Source organism: Lissotriton helveticus, chromosome 10 (genome assembly GCF_964261635.1).
Source record: "Lissotriton helveticus chromosome 10, aLisHel1.1, whole genome shotgun sequence".
NCBI lineage: Eukaryota > Metazoa > Chordata > Amphibia > Caudata > Salamandridae > Lissotriton > Lissotriton helveticus.
This window is the reverse complement of record NC_136071.1, coordinates 1,134,192,801-1,134,198,042: the sequence shown is the minus strand read 5'-3', so window position 1 is coordinate 1,134,198,042 and position 5,242 is coordinate 1,134,192,801. Positions and strand designations below refer to the sequence as shown.

Genomic DNA, 5,242 nt, shown 5'->3' with positions numbered 1-5,242 from the left:
CGGGCTTCTTACCCATTTAAAGTTTGAGAATAGGTTGAGATCGTTTCGGCCCCAAAACCTCTAATCATTTGCTTTACCAGATAAAACTTGGGGGCTCCGAGCGCCAGCTATCCTGAGTGAAACTTTGTAATGAACCAGCTACTAGATGGTTCGATTAGTCTTTCGCCCCTATACCGAGGTCGGACGACCGATTTGCTCTTCAGGACCGCTACGGACCTCCACCAGAGTTTCCTCTGGCTTCGCCCTGCCCAGGCATAGTTTACCATCTTTCGGGTCCTATCACGCACGCTCATGCTCCACCTCCCCGACGGAGCGGGCGAGACGGGCCGGTGGTGCGCCCGCCGCTGGAAGTGCGGCGGGTTCCCACCTCAGCCGGCGCGCGCCGGCCCTCACCTTCATTGCACCACAGGGTTTAGCTCGACCCTCCGACTCGCGCACGTGTTAGACACCTTGGTCTCTGTTTCAAAATGGGTCGGGTGGGTAACCGACATCGCCGCAGACACCTGGCGCCCGGCGTGGGCCTCCGCGCCTGGCGGCACGACGCGGTCGGGGCGCACTGAGAACAGTCCGCCCCAGTCGACAGTCGCGCCGGGAGCAGGGGGGCCCGTGCCCCCTTCAACCACCCCGGCGGGCCCCGGGACTGCCTTCCCCCTCTCAGCATGGCTGGACCTCATGGAGGTCTGCCTGAGAAAACTCTGAGAAAAAGGACCATCGGCAAGGGGCTGAGAGGCAGGAGTGTCCCTGGGCCCCTGGGGGCCCCGGAGTGCGGACCCCGGGGCTGCCTTCCCCCTCTCAGCATGGCCGGACCTCACTGAGGTCTGCCTGAGAAAACTCGGAGAAAAAGACCATCGGCAAGGGGCTGAGAGGCAAGAGCGTACCCGGGTGCCCCGGCGGGCGTACCCAGGACTGCCTTCCCCTGATTCAGAATCGCTGGACCTCACGGAGGTCTGACTGACCCTCTCCCTAGTAATCCGGAGGAAAATTACCCCCCTTTCTTGTAATCCGTGCACTCGAGGTGACAGAGGGGACCCAAGGCGAAAAGTATGCGACCTCCTGGAGCCCTCGCTGGGATTCGGGAGGCAAATGGCACCCCATCGGGACTTCCAGGAAAGCCCGGCCATCTGGTCGCCCCATAGGAAAGCATTGAGGGCGACCAGATGGCCGAGGGGATCTGGGCGACCAGATGGCTGAGGGGATCTGGGAGACCAGATGGCCGGGCACGAAAGGGAAGCCATCTGGACACCCTGTGCCCCAACGAAGGAGTGAGCGGGCGGCGGGGCATGGCGGACCGGAGGCCTGGGGCCCCAGCTGAGCCCCAGCCATGGAGGCTGCAAGGGGGCCCCGACAGGCCCTCTGGCCCGGGGCCCGCGCACACCTTGACAAGCAGGGGAGGCCTGCCCGGTCACAACGGAACCCCGTCCCGGGCCTTTGGCAGTGCGGCAGGCCCGGGGACAGGGCCCGAGCACCAGACCCGGGGCTACCAGGCCCGAAGGCGCAGGGGAAGCCTCACCGGGCCCTCCGGACCTTGTCCCGGGCACCCTGCCACGCGGCAGGACCCAGGACAGAGCCCCGGGTGGGGAAGCCGCCCTCCCTGGGGCCATTGGGGGGGGGCCCCGGCCGGAGCTCCTGAACCCAGCCAAGCAAGGGGAGGCTCCCCGGGCACAACGGAACCCCATCCCAGGCCTTTGGCAGTGCGGCAGGCCGGGGGACAGGGCCCAGGGCCGGAGCACTCGGGCCCGGCAGGGCCCCTGGAGCCAGTAAGTGGGCCCCCAGGCCCGGTGGTGCAGGGGACACCTCCCCGGGCCCTCCCGGACCCCGTCCAGGGCATCCTGTCATGCGGCAGGCCCGGGGGCGGACTCGGGGCTGGGGCGGATTCCTGGCCCATCCAGCTGCCGGCTGAGGACTGCTAGGCCGAGAGGGGTTCCAGAGTACCTTGTCCCTAGTATTTCGGAGGAAGGCTACCCCTCTTTCTGGGAACAAGTGCGCACCGCACGGCTCAGGGGACCCAGGGCGCGAACGTACCCGACCTCCTGGAGCCCTGGCAGGGATCTGGGAGGTGAATGGCACCTCATCGGGGACTTCCAGGGAAGCCCGGCCATCTGGTCGCCCCTTTAGGAAGCATTGGGTGCGACCAGATGGCCGAGTGGAAAGGTGCAACCAGATGGCCGGGATCGACATGACGCCAATCTGCCTGCCCCGAGCCTCCATGGGAGGGCTCCCGCCTGCCCTTCCAGGGCTCCGGGGCTGCAGGGCTCGGGGGCCGCAGGGCTCCGAGGCTCCAGCGCTCCGAGGCTCAAGGGCTCCGAGGCTCCAGGGATCCGGGTCTGCAGGGCTCAGGGGGGCTGCAGGGCTCCGGGGCTGCAGGGCTCCGAGGTTACAGGGCTCTGGGGCTGCGGGGCTCCGGGGCTCCGGGGCTGCAGGGCTCCGGGGCTCAGGGGCTGCAGGGCTCTGGGGCGCCAGGGCTCCAGGGCTGCAGCGCTCCCGGGCTCCCGGGCTGCAGGGCTCCGGGGCTGCAGGGCTAAGGGGCTTCAGGGCTCCGGGGCTCCAGGGCTCCCGGCTCCCGGGCTACAGGGCTGCAGGGCTGCAGGGCTCCTGGGCTCCTGGGCTGCAGGGCTGCAGAGCTCCTGGGCCGCAGGGCTCCAGGGCTCCGGTGCCGCAGGGCTCCGTGGCTGCAGGTCTCAGGGGGGCTCTGAAACCACACGCTGGGCCTCAGGCATGAGGAGGACTGCCCGGGACCCATGGAGCCCATCCCGGGTACTTTGCCACGCCGCGGGCTGGAGGAGGGAGCCCCGGACACCTGGGAGGTGTTGCCCGGTCATCGCCCATCTGGTCCCCGGCAGGGAACCGCCAGCCCCGGAAGGGTGTCCGGGCATACCCTTGCCCCTAGTAATCCGGAGGAAGGCTACCCCTCTCTCTGGGAACCCGTGCGTGCCGAGTGACGGAGGGGACTCAGGGTGCCAATGTGCCCGACCTCCTGGAGCCTTGGCTGGGATCCGGGAGGCGAATGGCACCTCATCGGGACTTCCAGGGAAGCACGGCCATCTGGTCGCCCCATTGGGAAGCATTGGGTGCGACCAGATGGCCGAGTGGAAAGGTGCGACCAGATGGCCGGGACTGACATGACACCAATCAGCCTGCCCTGAGCCTCCGCGGGAGGGCTCCCGCCTGCCCTTCCAGGGCTCCGGGGCTGCAGGGCTCGGGGGCCGCAGTGCTCCGAGGTTCCAGGGCTCCAAGGCTCCAGGGATCCGGGGCTGCAGGGCTCCGAGGCTCCAGGGCTCTGGGGCTGCAGGGCTCCGGGGCTGCAGGGCTCCGGGACTCCAGGGCTCGGGGGCTGCAGGGCTCCGGGGGCTGCAGGGCTCCGGGGGCTCCAGGGCTCCACGGCTGGAGGGCTCCAAGGGCTGCAGGGCTCCAGGCTGCAAGGCTACGGGGCGGCAGGGCTCGGGGGCTGCAGGGCTCCGGGGCTCCGGGGCTCCAGGGCTCCCGGGCCCCAGGGCTGGAGGGCTCCTGGGCCGCAGGGCTCCAGGGCTCCGGGGCCGCAGGGCTCAGGGGGCTCTGAAACCCCACGCTGGGCCTCAGGCACGGGGAGGACTGCAGGGAACCGCCAGCCCCGGAAGGGTGTCCGGGCATACCCTTGCCCCTAGTAATCTGGAGGAAGGCTTCCCCTCTTTCTGGGAACCCGTGTGTGCCGAGTGATGGAGGGGACCCAGGCGCCGACGTGCCTGGCCTCCTGGAGCCCTGGCTGGGATCCAGAAGGCGAATGGCACCTCATCGGGACTTTCAGGGAAGCCTGGCCATCTGGTCGCCCCATTGGGAAGCATTGGGTGCGACCAGATGGCCGAGTGGAAAGGTGCGACCAGATGTCCGGGACCGACATGACGCCAATCTGCCTGCCCCGAGCCTCCGCTGGAGGGCTCCCGCCTGCCCTTCCAGGGCTCCGGGACTGCAGGGCTCGGGGGCCCCAGGGCTCCGAGGCTCCAGGGCTCCGAGGCTCCAGGGATCCAGGGCTGCAGGGCTCCCGGGCTGCAGGGCTCCAGTGCTGCAGGACTGCAGGGCTCCGGGGCTCTGGGGCTCCGGGGCTGCAGGGCTCCGTGACTCCAGGGCTCCGGGGCTGCAGGGCTCCGGGGCTGCAGGGCTCCGGGACTCCAGGGCTCGGGGGCTGCAGGGCTCCGGGGCTGCAGGGCTCTGGGGGCTCCAGGGCTCCAGGGCTGCAGGGCTCCTAGCCTGCAGGGCTCCTAGGCTGCAGGGCTACGGGGCTGCAGGCTTCAGGGGCTGCAGGGCTCCGGGGCTCCAGGGCTCCAGGGCTCCCGGGCTCCAGGGCTGCAGGGCTCCCGGGCCGCAGGGCTCCAGGGCTCCGGGGCCGCAGGGCTCAGGGGGGCTCTGAAACCCCACGCTGGGCCTCAGGCACGGGGAGGACTGCCCGGGACCCATGGAACCCGTCCCGGGTACTTTGCCACACCACGGGCTGGAGGAGGGAGCCCCAGACGCCTGGGAGGTGTTGCCCGGTCACCGCCCATCTGGTCCCCGGCAGGGAACCGCCAGCCCCGGAAGGGTGTACGGGCATACCCTTGCCCCTAGTAATCCGGAGGAAGGCTACCCCTCTTTCTGGGAACCCGTGCGTGCCGAGTGACGGAGGGGACCCAGGGCACCAACGTGCCCGACCTCCTGGAGCCCTGGCTGAGATCCGGGAGGCGAATGGCACCTCATCGGGACTTCCAGGGAAGCCCGGCCATCTGGTCGCCCCATTGGGAAGCATTGGGTGCGACCAGATGGCCGAGTAGAAAGGTGCGACCAGATGGCCGGGACCGACATGACGCCAATCTGAGTGCGCCGAGCCTCCGCGGGAGGGCTCCCACCTGCCCTTCCAGGGCTCCGGGGCTGCAGGGCTCGGGGGCCGCAGGGCTCTGAAGCTCCAGTGCTCCGAGGCTCCAGGGATCCAGGGCTGCAGGGCTCCCGGGCTGAAGGGCTCCAGGGCTGCAGGGCTCAAACCAGGCCAGGGAGATCAGGGAGTCTGCCCAGGCACGAGGGACCCCTGTCCCGGGCACACAGACCCTCAGGACGCGCCCCCGTTTTCCACAATTTATTTTCTAAAATTCTGCGTAGTGTGCGTAGTGGCACTAGGCAAACTACGCCCAACCCTACCTAGGATACACAATCCTTTAATTGCCACAGGGACCTTCACAAAAACCTTCATGTCCTTAAATATCAAAATCTCCTCAAAACACCCGGATAACTCTATTCGCCT

At 68.6% G+C, this 5,242-nt stretch overlaps 1 pseudogene; it reads right to left on the bottom strand.

The window, feature by feature from the left end:
- LOC144786472 (28S ribosomal RNA) overlaps positions 1-455 on the bottom strand; it is a 1,310-nt pseudogene extending 855 nt beyond the window's left edge.
- Between the last annotated feature and the right edge of the window lie 4,787 nt (positions 456-5,242).